Source organism: Typopeltis vanoorti, chromosome 7, assembly GCF_054136105.1.
Source record: "Typopeltis vanoorti isolate ZY-2024b chromosome 7, IOZ_Tvanoo_1.0, whole genome shotgun sequence".
Classification (NCBI taxonomy): domain Eukaryota; kingdom Metazoa; phylum Arthropoda; class Arachnida; order Uropygi; family Thelyphonidae; genus Typopeltis; species Typopeltis vanoorti.
Window position 1 is genome coordinate 33,894,511 of NC_143555.1, and position 24,132 is coordinate 33,918,642.

Below are 24,132 nucleotides of genomic sequence, written 5' to 3' on the forward strand. Positions count from 1 at the left end.
ATGTCTTATAAGGTCTGCGCTAGGGCAACTCGTAAATGCCAGCAAGTGTATTCCTGTAAGCTCTCTGGTCAAAGAGTTCGTATGAAACTTTCATAGTTTCTACATTTGGCTTTGAAATAATGCTGGATTTAATATCCACTTGATTTATATAAAAATTAACTTTTTTATAAACTTTTCATGGTATGGATTGGCACTGTGCACTTTGCCAGATGAGTGCAGACTGCAGAGATAGCATTACATATGTTTCTACCCATCCCCCAATAATAGTGCATTAAAACCATTTAAGAAAAGATCATGATAAAATTATGTGCCTGGAAATGGAGAAATGCTGTGAATGTGAAGAAGTGGTTGAATGGCAAGTTAAAGGGGTAATGGGAGTCTATCAATTTTACAGGAAGTTGAGCTACAGAGTATACAGGGAATGGTGACAGCAGACAGAAAGAGAAATGAGAGTATAAAAAGCTTATGAATTGTTGGTATACTTTTGACTCATAAAACATATAAATAAAATACATAATGGATTTTGTTTAACTTTTTAAAAAATCTAAAATTAAGTTTGTTTTAAGACTACATTGAAAAAAAAATGAAAATACAATCAACATATTAAGTAATACCTTACTTTAAAAAAAGTCATCTGTATTCAAAAATTAAAAAGCTTTTTATCAACTTTTAAACTATCTAGTGTAATTAATTTCTTGATCTGCTAAACTAATATTCCTGAAAATATTTCCCTCCACTAAATTTTGGAATGATGCAAAAATATTAAAAGAATAAGTTACTTAAATTACATTACAAAATCTATGATTTACTGGAATTTTAATATTCAAAATCCATGTTTTTGAAGACCACACTGAAACATTTTATAAAAGAAAAAGCGAAAAAATTTTTTTTCAAACAGTTGCATTTATTACTAGGGAATGTCCTGTTCTCTTGTATTTTCCATCAATGCAATTTACAAAGACTTTTGTCCTGATGGGAGCAAATTTTAATAAATAACATTAACAAAAAAACAAATGTCTAAGTAGGTGATGAATTTTTCTATGAATTCTTCTTATATGAGACCACACCACTCCACTTATCCAAGGCTTGAAAAGTCTACAGCAGGGTTTCTGGATTATGTAAAACAGAAAAAAATATTTTAAAAATACTCACACATACAATAAAAATAACCATTTGACTACCAACAGTACCATTGTACTATAGAACTGAAATAAGGACTAATGTTTAAGATATCCCATTTTCAGGGATATTTCTCAGATTAAATGTTTCAATTTTCATTTTCTTTGCTTTCCAGCTATGATTATCACTGGTCATCGTTAATATTTAAATTTCCCATTTTACTTATTGCTTTTGATTCTTTGATCCTTCATCACAGATGACATATATACTGGATGTTCTCTCAATTATTAATGGAACATATAATACACATGTAAATATCCATAATCTTATTTTTAATATTGATATTTTGTACTGTGCAATTCTTTACTCTAATAGTTTTTCTGATTATGAAATCAATAACAGTTTTGAACAATTTCCACCTATATATATACTGTATATTGCTTGTTAAAAAACATTGTCACAAGGATGAAATAAGGGTAGCACGTGTGAGTGCTCTCCTTATTCATTATAATATGCAAATGTTTCTTTAAAACATTTCATATTTATTTCTGTATTGAGCAAAGTTCAAAAGCATCAATATTTTGTATTTATGTTAGGATCACTAAACTTTTCACTGTAATTCACATGCATCATGATATATATGAAATTTGTTTTCTAAGAATGGGCTATAAACATTAGAAACTAGAAACAAAATGCTTCAGTGCATTTTAACTAATACCCTTTGGCTGGAAAGATGAGTTGAAATCCCATCTAGGATGCAAACAACCTTTATCAGGGCATTTCACCGTAGGGTGAGTTAGTCTCATATGGAGGGGAAGAGTTTTTTTTTTTTTTTTTTACTTCCAAAAACTCAGGTTTTTCATCCCACAAAACAGACAAACCGACAAGAAGAGCAAACACAATACAGACATATGAGACTACAGGAATAAGAATTAAACACACTATTTTGTCAGATCTGGTTTTGTAAGCCTGCATGATACAGCATAGGTGTGTATGTGTAGGCATAAAATAGAAAGAACATTAACAAGAGGATACAGCCTAAATTTCTTCTGACACAGAGAACCATAGAAGGATGACCAACTCTTAATGAGTTTCTTCTAAACTAAAAACATTTGCAGTTCTGCATGAAAAATAAAAAAAAAACTCACGAAATCTACTGACAAAAATTACTAAAATTGCTTCTGTATGCTTGTTTAGTGCTTGGAGAAATCAGGATACTTCAGTTTCAAAATCAAATTTGAAATGTGCTGTTGAATAAGTGTTTCCCAAGTTTTTAATATACCTATGTGCAAAAGAGTTTAAAAAAACAACAACAAAAAAATGACAATTTGTTTCTAGCTATCAGCAACATTCCATAATTGAAAAGAGGAGGAACACTTTCCAATTATAAACACTGCATTCAAATGCGACTATTTCCTGTTTTTAATCTGGAATTATTCTCCCATACTGATACTGGAACATATCAGTATGGGAGAATAAGATACTATAGTAACCACATGTACTGATATCACTTTTCAGTAACCATGGGATAAATTGTCAGTCATCACTGGTTGCAGTCACGTCAAAGTATCATGACCCTCACCCACCTGTTACTTCACAACTGCTCATTCCAATGCATCCACCAGGTGACATCCCTATCATGGTGAAAGCTAGTATACCTAAGTCTAGCCATAAATACTGTTACAACTTGAACAGCATATAAACCTTTAATCTATTAGTAATTCATTTAAACTTTCAGTACATACAAACCACATGTATAAACATGCATACAGCAACACTCAATGTTCAACATGTTCCTGTTTTGCCTTCACGTATGCCTGAAGTCTGTGAGGCCAAATACTGATGGCAGCACACAAAACAACATCCAACAGAAACACTACCACTGCTTGCTCCTTCAGGCTGACGATGCTGGAGTGCAATTTTCTTGCAGGCTACTCTCTCGAGCTCTGACCACAGGACTTCCAGATGGCCAATCAGATGCTGGCATTGAATCGAGGACATTGGCTTCCAACCACTGTTGTGTGGTCCTCGCCTTGTGTGTGTGTGTGCAGGGTCTGAGTCCCGTTGAAAGGTCCATGAAACAAGGTGTTGTTCAGAGACTGTACCACAGTGTATTGATACACTTTGGTGGAGCTTTTGCAGAAATGTAACTTGGATACCTCTGAATTCTCTGAATCCTGGGTGCTATGGCATGTGCTGTGCAATCATCCATGGCATATACCTGATCATTTTGGCAGTTAAATGACTCTTCAATGGTAAAAATCTTCTCATATGTGGAGAGAATATCTTTGTGTCTATTGTTTGCATACCACGCCTTTGCTTTTATTATCCTATACTGCATAAGTTGTGGTATTAGGAAGTGCCCAGTAGAATGATGATAGGCTCTTGTCCCAAGTCAGCTAGTATACATGACATTGTTCTCTGCAAAATGTTCATCCCTCATGGCATCACTTTCTGGATTCTCACAGGATCACAAGCTGTTGCATCTTAACACAATGCAGTCGACCTGTTCTTTGGTGGTCAGATATGTCTTCTGTATCATTATAACAGTTAATAGTGCAATACATGTATCATGTATACAGTCTTGCTATAAATACTCTTACAACTTCTGCACAGCCAACATTCATATGTTTATCAGTAGAGAAACAGTTTGTGTACGTGTTAACATGCAGTGGGGGAGATTATGAGAACTGTGTAGCTGTAATAGCACTTCAGAAGGTTGAAATGCAACAAACCACCTGTTATTTTCAACACTATAAATATCTGGAATCAGCAGAATGTTTGTGTATTGCACTATTAACAGTTAATAGTGCAATACACAAACATTCTGCTGATTCCAGATATTTATAGTGTGTTAATAGTGCTATTAACAGGTGGTTGTTGCATTTCAACCTTCTGAAGTGCTATTACAGCTACACAGTTCTCATAATCTCCCCCACTGCATGTTAACACGTACACAAACTGTTTCTCTACTGATAAACATATGAATGTTGGCTGTGCAGAGTGTCACTAATGGAATTGGACTTGTGCAATTCTGAGGGCAATGTGGGGTTGTGCAGAAGTTGTAAGAGTATTTATAGCAAGACTGTATACATGATACTGGAGATGTGTGACTTACTGTTTGATTAAAGCTGATGATTAACATATGCAAGGGATGTGATCTGAACTTCATTGCTAGGTTGAAGGATAGCAATATCTAATACTATATGCTATTCAGAGTGCTGTAGTTAATGTGTGAAAGAGTGGAAAGATACTGGAACAGAACAGCGGTTGCTAGACTAATGGTAGGTGCCCAATGCCTCATCAGTACTGATAATGATTGCCGAGTGCTCTGCATTATACATAGTCATAGATGAAAAATTGTGGAACAGCTCACCATGGAATTTAAATGAATACAAACAAAGGAGTTTCAACAAGCCAATGTATTCTCCTTTGTATAGGTCTCCCAAGTATGTACCCATGCTAATCATTGACAGTTAAGTCTACATTCCACATATGAGAGCTTTCACTGCACCACTGAGAAAGAGATAAGTATTACCCCTGTGTCACAGTCTAGAAAAAATAGGTAAGAGGTAGCAACAGCAATAATGTTATGGTATGGGGAATATTCCTGGTAATCTTTTGGAGCACTGATACCTGTAGACCATACTATGAATGTTAAAATTATTTATCCATTTTAGATTATCCGGTATGCTCTTTCACAGTAACTTCTTCTTGGATATAATAAATTTAGTTTAATCCTTTATCCAAGTGTAAGCAAACAAAGTGTGCACCTGAAAATATCTTCAGGACCTCGTATAGGTAAATATGACCTCTCCATTGCTTCTGCCTTAGTATCACCACTCTGTGTAGTGGCCCTTTCCTTAATGCCCAGCAGTATATACATGTCTGCAAGGAGATGTGCTTTGCATTATGGGAGATACGGAGACAAGGAGTGGTGAGAGCTTGGTCCACCTTTGCTACAAGTTGCCAGTGAATGTACCATCTTATCTCAGTCCTGAAGATATTTTCAGGTGCAAACTTTGTTTGCTTACACTTGGATAAAGGATTAAACTAAATTGATTATAGTCTAACCAAGTGCAAAATAAACTTCCATCATTCTTCCTGGATAGCACAGGAAATCAGCAGAATGACATGCCACACCAACATTGTCAGTATCATTTGAGAATATCACTAAATCACGAAATTTGAATTCCTTAGAACATTTCTGGGATTATGTAGATTGAAAACTGGGTGTTTGAATCCACTCCCAAACACAGATCTATGGATAAACTGACAATGCAGAGTACCATACCTCTTACAATGTTCAAATGCTTTATAGAGTCAATGCCATGAAGTGATAGTTCTAGCAACAAAGGGTCAATAAGGGAAAATTAACTATAAGATGGTGGTCATAATATTTCGAATGAACAGTATATATCAAGTCAAAAATAAAGACCATACATGTTATTTTTCAAGCAAATTAACCATTCCATCCATATGGATAAAATATATTGATCATTTTATGATTCATATCCAAGTCATTTGAATTTGCAATCTGAATGTAATTTCAAAGGACATTCTGCATTCGTGTTCTGAATGAAGAGTAAAAGATCACAACTAGTAGAGAGAGGTCAATACTACCTTGCATGTCACTTCTTAGCAATTTCTTTCTGAATATATGTAATGCACAAGTATAGAAGTACTCAAACCGAAAGAGAAAGAGGAACTCAGTATATAATAAATTCACATTTTCTATTGTCAGAGAGAAACTCATTATAATTTTCTTGCTATAAAGTGTTTGATCAATGGCACAAACTCAGACTTATTGGCAACATTAGAACTAGAAATTCTAATCTGTAAGTATGCAAATACAGGTATCCCTTGCTTAACGTGGGATTTGATTAACGCAGCGAAATTAATTGCAATGATCACTTGTTATACGAGGCAAGAGTTTTGATTAACACGCCTTTAAATTTACCATGCAAAAACATGCAATTCATGTGGCACGAGCATTTCTGATGAAGTCATTCCTCCCATGCAGCCATGCTCCCAGAGCCTTAGTGCAAGCCAGTTAGTTGCACCCAATCCCATAACTAGGTCATTAAGTGAAAAAAAGAAGAGGAAATTAATTACCCTAGATACAAAACTTGATATAATTAAGAGATTTAAATGTGGTGAAAGTAAAAGTAAGACCGTTAGCAAATTTGGTTTAACGAGTCTACAATACGGACTATTTTATCCAAAGGCTGATGAGTACTGCGAGCAAGGTGAAGTTGCATCTACAGCTGCAAGTATGCAATGCACACGTAACCGGATCTTCCATTTTAACCACACGTAATGGTTGAAATGAAAGATCTGTTGATTATTTGGCTGGAAGACTGCAATCAAAAGAGAATTCCAATTAATGCCTATAATATCAAGGCCAAAACTCTAAGCCTGTTTTCAAGAGTTAAAGGGACTAAATATATAGAAGACAATTCAAAATTCGCAGCTAGCAAAGGCTGGCTTGAAAATTTTAAATCTAGGGCTGGACTAAAGAATATGAAAATAACAGGTGAAGATGCAAGTGCCAATGAAGATGCTGCATCTACATATCCTGCTGAGCTGCAGAAAATTATTGAAGAAAATTATTACGATTACCGCCAAATTTTCAATGTAGATGAAACTGGCCTCTATTGGAAAAAAATGCTTGCCATCTAGAACTTTTATATCAAAAAAAGAAACAGTGCAGCCTGGCTATAAAGTATCAAAAGATTGCTTAACTGTTATGCTTGGAAGGAATGCTAACGGAGATTTTAAATAAGCCGCTGTTTGTCTATCAAACTTAAGAACCCAAGGGCTTTAAAAGGATGTAACAAGAAATCTTTACCTGTAATTTGGTGGGCGAATCAGAAAGCTTGGGTTACCCAAAGTCTATTCGAAGATTGGTTTAAGTCTTATTTTTGCCCAGCAGTTGAAGCTTATTGCAAGAGAAATAACTTAGCTTTCAAAGCTCTTTTGCTTTTAATAATGCACCTGGTCATCCAAATTCTCTTAATGATCTGTGTGAGAATGTGAAAGTTTTATTTTTACCACCAAATACGGCATCATTGCTACAATCTATGGACATGGGTGTCACTGCAACTTTCAAAGCCTATTTTCTAATAAGACATTCTCAAAGGCAGTAGAAACAATGGGAGAAAATGCGACTACACTCCAAAAATTTTGGAAAAAATTTAACATTAAACATGCAACTGAAAACATTCATGACTCGCAGGAGCAAGTGTCTTCTAGCTGCATGAAAGCTGTTTGGAAAAACCTTTTGCCAGAATGTGCTAATGACTTAGGTTGTTTTCAAAATCCTGTGAACAATGTGACTGAAGAAATCATTGCAATTGGTGAAGACCTTGGTTTTGATGGTGTTGATGGAAGATGTTAAAAAATTATTGGATTCAAATTCAAAAGATTTCAGTGACAACGATCTTGTCGTTGTCACTGAAATTCTTCTTGAAATTGAACAACAACGCACATATGAAGACAACAAACAAATGGAATGTGAAGATGAGGTTCCAAACGAGATAACAGTCAAAGAACTGGATGGAATATTTCGCAGTTTAGAATTGCTTAATCATCAAGTAATGGATATGGATCCAGATGTTAATCAAAGAATGCTTGTTTGCTGAGGTCTGGAGAGTCATTTTGCTTGTTATAGTAGAATTTATGCCAATAAGAAAAAAACTAAAACTGTTCAAATGACTCTTGATAACTTCTTTTGATAAAAAAATTGCAGTAACTAATGTAGGTGCAAATATTTATTAAACGTTTACTTTGCATTCAATTTTTATCTTTCCTAAAAGAGTACCATATAAAACGAACTATTAATACAATAATTAATCATGGACGAATTGTACTTTTTACCACTGATTATTATATTTGATTAACGCGATTTTGATATACGCAGTAACCTCGAGGGATTAATTAACCGCGTTAATCAATGGATACATGTATAGAAAACTTATCATCTGTGCAATAGCAGTTGCTGATACTTTACAAAAGCTGTTGGGTGCAATTTCTGTCCATCCACTCTGACTCACCCATATGGCAGCATTCCAAATTCATATAATGGTAAAGCTGACCATTTACTCAAAACTCCTGCATAGATGAGCAAGGCAGATCAGCTCCTCCTTTACCTGGAACATCATAAAGAAATGTGGGTAACATAGTTAGGAGATCTAATAGGGTAGAATCCATATTGGTGAACTTCTGGGTAGCAAAGAAGTTGGCTGTTAATTCTTTCTTTCTTTCTTAATATTTCCCTCTTTTATCTTTACGGTATCAAGGGTTTCTATTCCTTATAACTGCAACCATTATACGAGGATAAGGTGGTTGGCCCTATGTCCGTTATGGTCTCAAGGCCAGGGTTTTTCTCCCCAGATAAACTGGGGAGAAAAACCCTGCATTCACGCTCAAGACCAGCTAACTTGACTATGTCTGAGAAAGATCCTGAGCTCCTCAGGTCAGTGATAGGAATCGAACCAAGGACACTCCTTTCCCGGGCATATGGTTGTGAAGCACATAGCCAATCGGCTAACTGCACGGACTTGGCTGTTAAGTTAATGATGCTTTTTTATTACTTTTAAGACTACTGTGATAAGGACAATGGAATATTAGCTTGACATCTGACTTTCGCTTTTTAAGGAAAAGACTGCTTTCATGTTGCTAGAAAGATAACAGACAGGATTTACCTCAGTTGTCAATACGAGATTTGAATGAAAAGACTAATGCCAAGTGGATTGCTTTATCTTTAGGTATTATTGCTGAAAAATCCAACATGTATATTATATATACAGAACGGTTTAAAATTCCATGTACAAACTTTGAAGGGAGGTAGAGAACATCAAAATTGACCATATTCACATAGGAAAGCATGACCGGAAATGTCACCTAAAAGTGATAGGTGGTGTTGTTCATCAGCACTTCCAGGTGAGCAATTGGAGCTTCTTCATTCAAGCTTTCGATGTCGTACGAAGAACATGCGTTGTTGTACGAATGCTGAGATGGCAGACATGCACCTCGTTTACCATATTATGTACCCAACTACTATTGAACTGTTCAGTTAAGCATAATAAAGTTTATACACTACTTACTGTCTTGTGTTATTTCTGTATCTTTGTGTCCCTGTTAGTACCTTCCGGTGGCGTTTCCGGTCATGCTGATGGTTTTTTACAGATGTTATGGACTGTGGTATAAGCTGAGTGAGTAGAGGTGGGAGACAGCAGAGGAGTCAAGGCATTCCTTCAAGCAAAGATTATTTTGGTTTTGTTATCGGAGTTTGGAATCAGGAAAGAGAAAACAGTAAGCAACTCCGTTAAAAAGACATAGAAATCCAAGTCATTCCAGTGACAACTGCAGTATATATGAAGGAAGGAGAACTGGTATTCTGGGATATAAGTGCATCATTTGTTGTACTAAGTCATTATTAATAGCAAGTAGCTCAACTGTCAAGGCAGTGAAAGGAAGCCAGTTAAAATTATCACTGAAGCTGATCTCAATGATGGGATAATTTACACTGTAGCATATCAACTTCCAAATATAAATAATCAGAGGTTGCCAGCATAGCCATCTGAATTAGGAGAGCAATAAATATAGCAAAGGAAAGCAACAAACTGAGGCAAAGTAATCTCTAGTCAGAGCAGAACTATATAAAGTGGATTCAAAGTTTAGCAACCACAAGCAAACAATGTTAGATCTTAATGAAAAACATGCTCTGCACTTCTTATAGAAGGTATCATAAATTATGTTATGGATTGTCAGTGTGAGCTGTTGTAGAAAATAGCAGTTGCAGAGGAAAGAGGAGAAAAGCAGAAGGTACCACATGAGGTTTTGCTAGAAATAATAAATTGAGTTTTGATGTCTGTGAGTTGCAGTGCAGATCATTAGTATTTGTAATGTGTATAGATTCCTATTTTTATTTCTTTGTTCTTATTCTTCCAGATGAAGCTGTTGAGACATCCAGATATCCAAATATTAAGCTTAGAAATAAAACAGTTGTTTTATTTCTAAACTTAATATTTTATCTTACTAGCTTGTTCAACTGCTTTTTCTTTAATTTCTAATTTGATCTTATGGGTTTCTTAACTACTGTCACATTTTTTTTTTTTTTTTTTTTAATATCTTCATATATATATCTTCATATTGAGCAAGCACTTTGCAAGAATATATCATCCAGGTGGTGACATTGCAGGAATGGAAGAACCAACAGCTTATACCGAAATTGTGATGACTGAAGTAGAGGTAAATAGTCTATTACAGAACCTCGATGTCAATACATCTGTGGGATTGGATGGTATACCAGCTCGTGTCATACGTGAAGCGGCTAAAGAATTGTCAGTGCCTTTGACCATTTTGTTTAATTTGAGCCTCGGGTCTGGGTCAGTCCCAAGGGAGTGGAAATAGGGGAAAATAGTTCCACTGCATAAAGGTGGTTCCAAGGCTGCTGTTGAAAATTACTGGCCAAACAGGAATTGTTATCAAGGTCTTGGAGAAAATAGTCAAGAGGAAAATACAAGATTGGATAGATGAAAATGGGATACTGTATTGGGGATAGCATGGTTTTGTGAAGGGTAGGTCATGCCTCAGTAACTTGCTCATGTATTATAACACAGTGACGGGTGAACTGGATAAGGGTAATGGGTTTACAGTGATTCTACTGGACCTTGCTAAGGTTTGACAGGATACTACATGGAATTCTAATCAGTAAATTGCAGCATATGGAGATGGATAGGAGGGTGGATGATGGAGAGATATCAGAGAGTGGTTTATTCAGGAGTAGAGTCCACAAGACGGTGTTAAGTCGAAGTGAAAAAAAATATTAAAGAAAATCACGTTTCACTCGGACTTAACATCGTTCTCACCCTCTTGAGGAAAATAATGGTTTATCAGAAATAAAGAAGCACTTGTATAGAAATCGTAATTTTTTTATATCTTATCTTATTTAGTAATGTGAAATTTCATTGTATTATTATTATATAGTTGCTTAGTCTAAAATACTATGTAAATAACTAACCATTTGCTGGGTGAGAAATAATAATAAATGTGAAACGGCCGACTTCTGAGACACGTGGCGAATGTACTAGTATATCTGTTATGTTGCACGGTGCATCTCCCCCCCCCCCCCACCGTGATGCTACGAAAGGATTCCGCGAGCGGCGCTAAGTGCCGTGTGATGTAGTGAAAGCATGACGTACACATCGATGATGAAAGAGAGAAACAGCACGGTGTTTAAAAGGAGATGTAACGCTGCGAACCAAGCTTTTAAAAAATGAGAACGCGATTGAAAGGAAGATGGTGGCTCGCATAGTAGTCTTGCATGATGGTTGTTGTTGCGAAGAATGTTTTTGATTTCAGTGGTGATTAGTGAGTTTTAGATGTTGTGAATCTTCTTTGTTTGCGGAATACAAGATAAGACTTTGACTTTTGATACAATTTTGTGGCCCTAGCCCGTTCTCTTCGCCATTGTAAATATTTCATACCTCATTGTACACAAGAATGGAGAATGTAAACAATATCAAGAATGCCATTCAACAGTTAAACAAAGATATGTCACTTGACATTCTCAAATTCATGCTTAAGAAATTTGATCCAGACTATCCTGGTTGCTTGAATCTCTTCACTCAAGTAAATGACACTGAAGATGATGATTTGGACATCGAAGAGGACATTACAACTGTTCCTCCTATAAAGTCTCCCCGACAGTTCGATTGTTCACATGAGGAACAATCTAATAAAAGACGCAGAATATTGGAAGGTGGAATGGAAGATGATGTAACAACTCAACAAAATCAGATCACCCAAGATAGAAAAGAAAAGGTCCCTCCAGTTATCCTTCGAGATAAAGACAAATGGACCTCAGTCTCAAGATCCCTAGGAGAACAAAATATCAATTTTTCCTGGGCAAGAAATACTGAAGAGGGTGTAAAGATTCACCCTACTACTGTCACAGATTATCACATGATGACGAAAATGCTGGACAACTCTAAAACTGCCCTTCCACTCCTCTGCGCTAGCAAGCAAGAAGAACTTAAAAGTAGTTCTAAGAGGAGTGGCTGAGGGCATCACAACTGACCTCATCAATCAAGGATTAACTCCAACCAAAGTCAGTAGAATGTTGAGGTCAGATAAAACACCATGTCACTGGTGTTGGTCGAAATCTCCAACACACAAAAAAGCATCTATGAAGTTACGGACATTTGTAAGCTTAAAATTACAACCGAACCTCTAAGGAAGAAGGCATCAGCAGGGCAGTGCCACAGATGCCAGAGGTTCGGGCATGCCCAAAAACTGTGCAGAGCTGCATACAGATGCCTAAAATGTGGTGAGGGTCACCAAACTAACTCCTGCACCAAACCCAGATCCACAGCTGCCTACTGTGCCAATTGTAGAGGACCCCATCCCTCTAATTACAAGGCTTGCCTTTTCCATCCAAAAAACCGTGGATCAACAAGAACTAACCACGCTCCTCCAAGCAATGACACAATACACAACCAAGCAGATCGCCCTCCAGATCATAATACCTCACATTTGACAACACAGGAAGGCACTCGGCACTCATCCATGTCCAAATCATATGTGGAAGCGGTAAGAACCCAAACTTCTTCATCGCAGGAGCGAACAAGCTCTAATCTCACATCAGCTTTAACCTCGTCACTTGCAACAATGCTGCATGAATTCAGCAAAGCAAGCACCTCACCATCCTCCAGAAAAAGATTCTACCTAGAAACCCAATGCATATTAACAGCTCTCCATAATGTTTAAAAAATTTAAGCCAAATTCTCTCATGATAACAGCATGGAATGCCAATGGCTTAACAAATAAAATTCTCGAGCTGCAAGAATTTGCAAAAAGATACAATCCAGACATAATCTTGATCAGTGAATCCCACCTCAGACCATCAAACAACCCAAAACTAAGAGGTTATATTTTATACAGGACAGACAGACTTAACTCTAGTGGAGGCAGCACAGCTATTTTCATCAAAAATTATTTAAGCCACAACTCGCTGACCAACCCCCAAACTCTAAACCTTGAGGTGACAGGTGTGGGGGTGCACACTAATAACGCAGGCAAACTTAAAATCTACGGCCTGGTTCAGTTCGTCAATCAACTCCAAAGACTTTATTCAACTACACGTTACTCAAATCATCAATAGTAGCTGGACCCACTGAGACCACCCGCTACAACCGATCAGGAAGTTCTGATGTATTAGACATAGTTATCCTCAGAAACATCAAATATCAATACCAGCTGGAGACAGTAGAAGAGCTTAACCCAGATCATAATCCCATCCTGCTCAGGTTAGGACTTCAAGATCAGCTCTCTCCCCATCATTCTTTCATACCATGGGGCAAGCTCTCTAAGGTTCTCCCAGTCCACATCGGCCCACCCCCTGTTATTCATAAAAAAGAAGAAATAGACCAAGCTGTAAGCAATTTAACTAGGAATCAACACAGCAATAGCATCAGTCACTCAAACCACTGTTTTCCACGCTCCTAATTGGATCCCAGAAGAGATAACGGACCTGATTAGGGCCAAAAATAAAGCCAGAAAGTGATATCACAACACCAGAGCCCCGCAGGACAAAGCAACCTTAAACACCTTGAACAGACAGGTTCGAGAAGCCCTCCAGATCCACAGGAATTCCAAATGGGAATCCAAACTCAAGGAAATCAACCCGAAGATAACTCCATGTGGAAGTTTGTAAAATCTCTTCGTACCAAAAGACAACTACTTCCCCCTTTAAAGACCAATCTTGGAATGGCACACTCAGATGAAGAAAAAGTAGAAACCCTAATGGACAATCTGGAAAATCAATGCAGCCCATCTTATGCAAACTTAAATTTCAATCTTATTTACAAAGTTCATCATAAAGTTAGAAATGCACTAAGTCAGAAGAAGGATTAATCCAAGAAACCATCACTCCCACATCTCCAACAGAAATAATAAATATCATTTCCCATCTGAAGAATAAAAAGGCCCCCAGCCCTGACGGCATTACCAATAGAATAATAAAACTACTCCAATGGAAAGCCATAATTCATCTAGTTAATATTACCAATTCCATTTTAAGATTCCAGTACTTTCCCACAGATTGGAAAATCGCAGATATTATGCCTCTGAAAAAGCCTCGTAATAACCCACAACTTCCCCCAAAGCTACAGGCCCATCAGTCTTCTTTCCTGTCTTGGCAAAGTAATAGAAAAGGTCATCCTATCAAGACTACAATCAGCAGTGGATCAACAGAAAATAATCCCAAATGAGCAATTTGGGTTTCACAAAGCTCACAACACGGCACAACAAATTCACTGACTAACAGAACATATAACTCATGGTTTTAACTGGCACCTTCACACTGCTGCTGTATTTTTGGATGTTGCCAAGGCCTTTGATAAGGTCTGGCATCAAGGCCTTATCTTCAAACTAATTGGAAAACAATATCTCAATTAAACTAGTGTAACTCATATATTAATGAAAGATACATGCAAGTTAAACTCAACGGAATTGTGTCATCAAGGCGCAAAATCCTGGCGGGAGTACCTCGGTTCTCTTCTGGCCCCAATACTTTTCATAACTTACATGGCAGATATTCCTCTCAATTCAAGAACAAGTACTACGGCCCTTTATGCCGATGACACCGCTATTCTAGCTAGATCACTCAGCCCTCGCCTAGCAATTACAAGACTCCAAGGAAGTATCAATGAGCTAGCAAACTGGTTCACCAACTGGAGGATTCAAGTGAACCCCCTCAAAAGCTCAGCCATGGTGCTTTCAAGAAGAAAGATCTGCAACAAAGAAGACATCCTGCTCTCTGGTCATAAGATCCCATGGTAATCAGAGACCAAATATCTTGGGGTATTAATGGATAAAAAACTCCTTTTTAACAAACACATCAATCTCATTTGCTCCAAATCTTCCAAAGTAATAGCACAGCTCTACCCATTGATCAACCGCAAGAGCAAATTGAACCTACATAATAAATTGCTTCTTTACCGGATGGTAATACATCCAGTCATTACACCAGCATGGAGTCACGTTTCAAGATCAAACATTTCAAAATTACAGAGAATCCAAAACAAATGCCTTAGGATGATCCTGGATGCACCGTGGTTCATCAGAAATTCACCGAGAAACCGGCACTCCATACATCTCCTCCCTTCTTCGTGATCTTGCAGAAAAATTCTTCGTGAAGTCAAGTTCACATTCAAACCCACTAATCATACAAGCTATCAATTACAATGAGACTGATTACTACAAACACAAAAAGACTGAAGGCTATTCTTCTCTCAACTCATCATAGCTAACACAACTGCCCTCAGAGGGTGAGCTTAACTGCTCACAAACCTCCCATTCCCAAACAACTCTCATCACAGATAAAGGGGAATATGAAAAGCACTAGTGCTTCACCCATCCTGTCAGTAATGTTAATGGGTAATGAACCAGACTTTTAGACTTTTCCTGCTGCTGTATTCTTGTGCCTCGGAAGTCCGGCTGGTATGGAGCCTCCACGTGGGTTTCCTTTGTTCGAGGAAGTTACGACCAAATGACCAAGGGAACTTACCAGTCGGAAATAAAAGCCCAGCAGATCATGATAGTGGAAAACTACAGAATAATTCCAGAATGAAGTATAGATTGAAATCGGATGGAAAATACCGAGGAAGTGTGAAGTAAAGCGGTCATATAAGGTAGTTGTCTGACAAAAAAAAAAAAAAAATGAAGTGGCCAAAGTAGCATACCAGCAAATTGGTAAGGAAACTTTATGCCTACTACCTAATGAATTGAATGAGAAGATTTTAATGTGTGTGTGTGCTAAGAGAGACTCTTTGAACTGTTGCTGATAGATTTAGAAGGAAATATAATAGTGTCTCATAAATGTATCTTGAAAGAGAGTGAATTACAAATGTTCTTAATTAGGTCTGAGATATATGTAAAATTTGAACAGGATTGTTAAAGAGAATCATGAATGGAATTTGAGAAGTATTAAGAGTAAAATTTAATCGATTAGAGTAGAAAATTGAGACTAAGTGATTAAATGTAAGTATTTATGTTTCTCAGATAGAAATTCATGAAAAGGGATAATTAACTGTATGTAAGAGTGCTAATGCTGTATATAAAATTTAGTTGAATGATTAACTTAGTGCTTCTAAGTGTAATATATGTATTCTACCTGTAATTAAAATGTTTTGTTTTAATGTGAATCTTGTCTTGCCTGTACTTAGATCCTACTGCACTTGCTCATAAAATATAACGAACCACAAAAGGGCAGGAAATTGTATAATATAAGGTCATGACTGCAAGTTGTAAATTTATAGCCGAGAAGAGTGAACTCTGACTGTGTTCACTCTTCTCGGTCTTACATGTTTAGTATATCCTAGGATTCAGGGTGGCGCAGCGTAAACAAATTTTCTCTGAATTTGAAAAGGGAGATAGAACCAGTGCTGAGACAAAGAATTAGGCATCCGCCTTTTGCATTTCTTTGTCTCACAAACAACAGCTCCACTCTTATCAGGGATTCGGCCAGTAGCATTATTGATAAGAAAGGATTAACCTGGAAATAAAAAGTGTAGGATAGACATGAGTTATAATATATATATATATAGCTGTAATAGAGATAAGAAAGGGCACATAAGGATAGGAAACAACAAAACAACGGCCTGTGACTAGTGGTGTGCCACAAGGATCTGTTCTTGGACCATTGCTGTTTAATTTGTTCATTAATGATATAGGAAAGGATCTGAGAGGAACAGTTCATTTGTTTGCAGATGATGCAAAGTTGGGTAGGGCAATAGTGAATGCAGATGATGTCAAAATGTTGCTGGATGATTTGGATAGATTGGAAGTCTGGGCTAAGGAGAATGGATGTCAATTTAATGTGGCAAAATGTAAGGTTATACATTTTGGGATGAAAATATTAGCAGCAGTTTACTACATTGGTGGAACTGTACTCCAGGAAATTGATGAGGCACGAGATTTAGGAGTGTTGGTGGATAAGGAGTTGAAGTTTAGGGGACACATTGCAAAAGTGGCCAAATCAGCTCATCAAATCACTTGGTTGCTGAAGAATACATTGACAAGCAGGTTATTGTTCCTCTGTATCGAGCCTTGATAAGACCCCTTCTCGACTACTGTGCCCAGATTTGGTCACCCAGGTTTCTTCTTGATGGGGAGGAGGTTGAGAGGATCCAGAGGCGAATGACCAAGATGACAGCAGGTCTGTGGAATGAACCTTATGAGAACAGGTTGAGAATTTGTGGGTTGCAAAAATTGGTTGATAGGCGGAGGAGGGAAGATATGATTGAGACATTCAAATTACTAAAGGGTTTCTATAAAATTAATTCAGAAGATATTTTTGAGAACAGGGCTGGTTGTGGAAGGACTAGGGGACATCCATGGAAACTGGGCAAAAGTGTGGTTAATAAGGGTGTTAGAGCTGGGTTCTTTACTTTTAGAGTGGTGAATGAGTGAAATGGGCTGTCAGGGTCTATGGTGGATGCTGTGACAGTGAATGAGTTTAAGGCAAGGTATGATAGATACTGTATGAATGTCGAATAGTTGTGATGAACATGATTTGACCTCCCTCGATGAGTCTAAGGACTCCCTGGAGTTGCCCGTAATAATATTTCTCTTTTCTGCTGCATCACTGAATGTATTCAGTAAATTTTGTGGGTCATCTTCATTTTCTGCTGGTAATATTCTATCACCAGCATATCCAATTATACTAAATTTTTCAATGTATTCCACATTTATCCATTTTTTTTTTTTCATTTCTTTTATCACTAAAATAAATAAGGTGGGAGGACAACAAATCATATTGTCTAATTTCTTCAGTCTATCTCTATTCTATATTTAATAAAAATGCTATTTGTGTGTGTGCGTATATGCAAAAAATTGTGTAAAACAAGACACAATATCCTTCCAAAACAGGCCAGTTTTGTCCGTATTAAAAACTTTATCAGCAGTGTATCCGCCATCTTCAATTACTTTGGCAAGCTTTGAACGATATTCTTTATCAGCTGTCATATTTCCAGAAGCAAGTTCACCTTTCATTTTGACCTTATAAATTGCATGCCTTTCCGAAAATAATTGCTACCATCTGTTACTTGCAGCAAATTTATTTTTTATTTTTTTGTAACCAGTTCATTGGGAGGATGTTGATAGTTCTAGTTCTTTTATTTTCTCATAAGTTCTTAAACCCTTCTGTTTAATGGTACTGGTGTCTACTGATATGCATTTTTGGGCTCAATCCATGTTAGCAGCATTTTTTTCAATTTTTTCTATAACTATATGTGGTATAATGAAGAACACTTGCCACTCAATTTTGTACTACAAATCGGTGTATAGCATTTTAATTTTTCTTAATTGTTTGGATCATAGCTTCATTCAAATTAAAACTTTTGCCAACAGATGTGGAACCTTTACAAATTAAAGATACCAAGAAATTATATACTTGGTTTAATCCTTTATCCAAGTGTAAGCAAACAAAGTTTTTGCCTAAACTATTTTCAGAACTAGGGTAATCGCATATTGAAGCTAATGACTTCCCATCACTTGCCTTAGTATCCCATAATGCAAAGCACATATCCTTACAGGTATGTATAATGCTATGCATTATGGAAAGGATCACTACCCAGACAGGTTTCACCCTTTATTGAGGTCTCGTCAGTGGGAGCCTGACCAGAGGTGATACTAAGGTTAAAGTAATGCAGAAGTCATATTTTCACACAAGTAGCCAAAAGGCATCACCTTATTATTAAAATATTCTGGATTAGAGAAAGTAGTTGGAAGTTTTGCAAGCCAGTACCTGCTGTGATTCATTGAGTACATTTTGCTGTTGTCACTCCATTGTACACAAAGGGCGACCTCTAAGGCAAACGTCTGGAACACGTTACATTGGTTGAAAACACTGCCAATATATTGGATACAATGCTATGTGATATTCCAAACTCTCTGGCCATCTTGATGTTTTCCATTAATTCTTCCCTGTGTGAAATTATCCAGATAACGTCTTTGAGACATTACAAGACAACCAAGTTTGTAACTTATTCCTTCGCAAAAAGAGCTTCCTGCAAACACAGTTCGCTAAATGCAGCCTTTTGCCTTTTTTTTCTGTTGAGTACTACCACTTAATCCTTTTGCATGTGATTCGAAAATTTGAATGTTTACCTGCTTTCTACTCTAAATCATCAGTTATACAAACTGCCACAAGCTGATTCATCTGAATTTGTGGTTGTAATCTTCAGAAATAATGTTTGTCCTTAGGTTTTGGACACCAACGCAGTAGTAGTACCCTAAGTATTTGATTACTGGTTGCCATGGAACAGGAGCATGAAACATGACTTTGTTCTCCCAGGAACAGTCACCTTCTTGTGAATAGTAATGCAGTGGTCTTGTCTGCATTAACATTAATTCACCATTTTTGGAACCACTGTTCTAGTTTAGAGATTGTAATTTTTGAAGTCATCAGTTATACAAATTGCCTGAATTTGATTCGCCCTTAGAGTTTGGACACCAGTGTACACACACACACACACACACTTAATTAGTTCTAAAATTTGTTTTGATATTTTTCTAATGTTTAAGGTGGTTATTATTAGGAATGAATGATATAATCACGTAATCACAAGAAAGATATTTATTTAACCAATATTATTATTTATTAAAAACATTATTAGGAATGTTTTTACTGAAGTATTACAAATGTTTTGGAGTTTGGTTATTATTACAAATGTGTTTGTGAGATTTTGCCGAAGCGCATCAAATGTTCACCTGAAGCATACTAAATTAAATTTTAATAAGAAATGTTTTAGCAAAAAAAAAAAAAAAATCACTAATTATGATTTGGTCAAATTGCAGAATCAAGAGAGATTAAAAAATGTGTGTAATAATTTTTCACCTAATCATATAACCAAATGAAAAAATAAAATAAAATAAATAAATATATATGTATGTACAAACTTTTAAAGTTTTGAAAACTGACTGGAGAACAATGCCATCGAAACTTATCAGAATATAATCCTTGGCAGAGGAGTTGCCTTAGCTTGCACTACTGAAAAAACACATGTTGCCAAGACGTCTGTATACAGGCAGTCCCAGAGTTACGGGCAACCCAACTTGCAGTTCCATACTTACGAACAAGCTCCCAAGGCTCCCCATAAGAATAATTAATAATTCGAGAACTAGTTTCTTCATGCATGTAAACAAACCCACACTTCGCTGCATTATTAATCAGCTCTTCCCATTAATTTGGAAGTCAAATTTAAGGGCCTGGGTCACACTTGCCATGTTTGAAGATTGGATCTTAAAATGTTTTATTTCTGTTGTGGAATGTTATTGTTTGTAAAAGAAAATTCCCTTTAAAATTCTTCTTGTGCTCGACAATGCTCCTAGACATCCAACATCTTTAGATGACCTTCACCCTAATGTAAAGGTCGTATTTTTATCACCCAACACTACCTTGAGAGAGTTCTGAAAGAATTATAACATCCACAATGCCATCAAAAACATTGCGGATTCTTGAGAGGAAGTGAAGCAATTAAAGAGGTGTGGAACAAACTGCGCCCTCAATTCTGTGATGATTTTCGTGGCTTCACAGAGGACATCGCCTGCAATTGGACATAAATGAAAATGATGTCATTGACTTACTGGAGTCCCATTCACAAGAATTAACCAAAGAAGATTTTATGGAGATAGAGAAATAGCTGATAGAAACGCAAGAACACGAAGAATCAGAAGATCCAGAGCCAAGAAAGCTTACAACAAAAGAATTAGCTGAAGCCTTTCATCTCATTGAAGTAGGATTTGATAAGCTTGAGGAGCAAGATTCTAACGTTGTGGTTTACAAAGATTTACCGTGCAGTTAGTAAGAACATCAGCTGCTACAAGGCCATTTATGGGGGGGGGGGAAGAAAAAATGCTGTGCAAACAACCCTTAGATACCTTTTTCAAGAAACCGACTTCAGTGGTAAACTCCCCTCATCCAGAAACAAAATCAAATCCTGATTCTCCAGCACCATCATCTTCCAATTAGCATTAGCCTACCTTCTTGCCTCAGAAATGCCTTTTCCAGTAAGCTAAGACTTGATGCAACCTTTAATATTATTTTTTGAAATTTCTCTTATCTCCTATCTAAACTTTTTGTATGAGTTTGTTTTTATGTTCTGTTTGTTTGAATTAAAAGAAAGAGCACAATAGTTTCTGTAACTTATTATTACGGTACAGGGGTATTATTATTACAGTATTACACTGTATTATTATTGTCACACATGAGCCATTATAGTATTGTTATCATTATTATTAACGAATATGCACTGTTCATCAGGAATTCAAGTTACATACAACTCCATCTTAAAGGCCGAGTGGTTAGTGTATCCGCTCTCCAGCCAAAAGGCTGCGAGTTCGAATCCCACTGTGGGTATGGATGTTTGTGAGTATCTGTGAAAACTAGTGGTGGTGGTGGTGGTAGGCAGTAGATGGCGCTGGTGTCGATGATGAAGGTGGTTGCAATTAGTGTAGTGGTTGAGATGGAGAGTTGTAGAGTAGGTGCCCTCCCTCGATGAGTCTTTGGACTACCTGGAGGTGTTATGTAATAATAAATAATAATAAAGACGTTCTCAGAAACGCATCTCAATCGTATCCTGGGGGAGTGCCCATATTTGCCTTTTATTAGTTCTTTTGATTACGGTTTCACTAGCCAGGCAGCTATGTAGAACTGTTGGTTCTCATTAGATATCAGACAGAAACCGTAAAATGACAAGAATCCTCATTCAATACCAAAGCATTTCTGTTTCAGAGAAATATATTTTTCATAAGTGAACAACAGATGGTACTTAGGAGTAATCATTCAAGAACCTAAATGTATTCATTTCGACATTGTAATATAAACAGATCAATCGAAATTGCATACATTACTTAAGACATGTGGAAAGTTTCTCAAAAAGTGCATGAAATAAATTAACTACTACATGTAGTGTAAGCGAAGGCAACTCCAATGCCAATGATTGTATTATAAGCACACTCTTCTTTACTGAAAAGTCTAAAGTTTCTCTGTGTGTGTGTATGGCTACAAAATAAGCATGTAACTTTAATATTTCTTATTTATGTTTATTTCACATTGCCAAATGAAGAAAGACTTTTTTGGATCTTTTTCAATTAAAAAATGAAAATAAACTTTCCTTACATATAACTGTCAGATTTTTAAGTACAGAACCAAGATGTTTCAATTGGAAATAAATAAGATGCTAAAATGAAGGACATTATTAATCCATCCAAATTTAAAAGCAAAATCTAGAAAGTAATACGTTTCAAACATATTACAGAGGTTGTAAGAATATAACTTTCTCATAAGCTTTCATTTTAGTAAATTTTCAAAAGTAAGGAAATTCTTCTACATTTCTTACTTTTGCTTATTTCCAAATTTTGCTATGAAAATGGCAGTATCTGTACTATTTTATTATGCACTCACTGAGAGGTCACTTATGATGAATGTAACTTTCTAATATAGGTACAGAATTAAATGAGTTTTTTGTGACATAGTGTAACCACCACTGAGAGCTTGATGAGTTAAGTAGTGATTTTGGGTCACTACTTAACACAGTAAGATTTAGAGGGATCTTGTAGGTCTAGGCCATTCAGAGTTTTGGAGAGGTAACCCCCACATTTTACCTCGATTTTTTTGAACTTTTTTTGAAAATTTTTTTTTGAACTGAAACCCCAGCCTTCAAATTTGTCAATTTGAAGTCTGGGGTTTCAGGCTTGGGGAACTTAATGCATTAATAAAATGCAAATACAAGAGTTGTAGGGAGAGTTAGTGTTTTCTAAATGGTGCAAGCCAAGGCAACTCCAATTCTCCATTCTTGTTCTCATAATCTCACTGGAAAATATTTGATACTTCAGATTCTTTCTACATTTGGCTATAAATTATAGATGGATCCATTCTCCATTTTGATATAATAAAACTATCAGTTAATTTCATAGAGAATAACTGTATTTAAAAAACAATACAACATAAAAATCAGAAAAAAACTATTTCACTTATAAGTGTAGTTTTTCTGGTCCCAAATTCCTGACTTCCTCCATGAGTTCAGAGGATGATCCATACAGTTGAAACAGCTCGCACCCCATCAACAATATCCCCTGCCCACTTTTCCCACAAAAAACAGTTTCTAATTTCAGCCTCCTTTGTCATCTTTTCCCATCCCACAAAAAAAGTGCTCTGCCCACCCTTGAAATATAATATATGTATATGCTATATAAAAAAACCCCGTTTTTTTTTTTTCAAATTAATTCTCCCACATTGCCACCCCCCTCCCACTCCCCCTTTCAACACCATAACAGAAGTATGCACACTGCAGAAAGAAGACAGGCAATAACCCAAGAAAAGGTATATGCGCATTTTCTTCTATTATTCTACATACATTTGTCTCTAAAAATACATCTGCAATGCCCTAAGAATTCTTGAGTAAAAAAAAGCCAATGATATTAAAAAAGGGGCACTCCTAAACAAAAGCAGGCAAAATAGCCATAAAAATAATAACTATTTCACTTATTTTTTCAAACAACAAAAATATTAACAGTTATATTAAATTCTGAAATATCAAGAATAATTATGGATTTAATAATCAAAATGAATTTGCAATAAATTATGATGTAGGAAAAGGAATTTTTCAGCATTTTTTGGAGCAGCACATCTAGTTTCTTTATAAATATTTCATACTAAAAAAAAAAAAAACCTCTTTCAAGGAATACGCTGGTACCTAGGGTCGAAAGAAATTATTATTTCTATTATTATTATTCAGGCATCCATGGAGCTCAAAAGATTTATCGTGGGAGGTCCTTCATAGGAAACACAAAGTCTATCATACACTCCATGAAGTCAGTGACTGTTTTTGCTCTCTCTCATCACTCTATCAGGCAATGCATTCCATGCAAAGAAACCACTCCTCACCCTCTTGCTTACAGCTTCCTTTCATAATGTCCAGGGATGGCCCCTTGTCATCACTC

The 24,132-nt window shown here is 36.4% G+C and overlaps 1 protein-coding gene across 1 annotated transcript in view; it reads right to left on the reverse strand.

The window, feature by feature from the left end:
• Positions 1-883: 883 nt before the first annotated feature.
• Positions 884-24,132, reverse strand: part of mRpL1 (mitochondrial ribosomal protein L1) — a 386,771-nt gene continuing 363,522 nt past the window's right edge. Inside the window, exon 11 of the mRNA XM_090395205.1 lies at positions 884-1,109. The gene's annotated coding sequence lies outside the window, so the exon portion shown is untranslated. The remainder of the gene's footprint in view (positions 1,110-24,132) is intronic.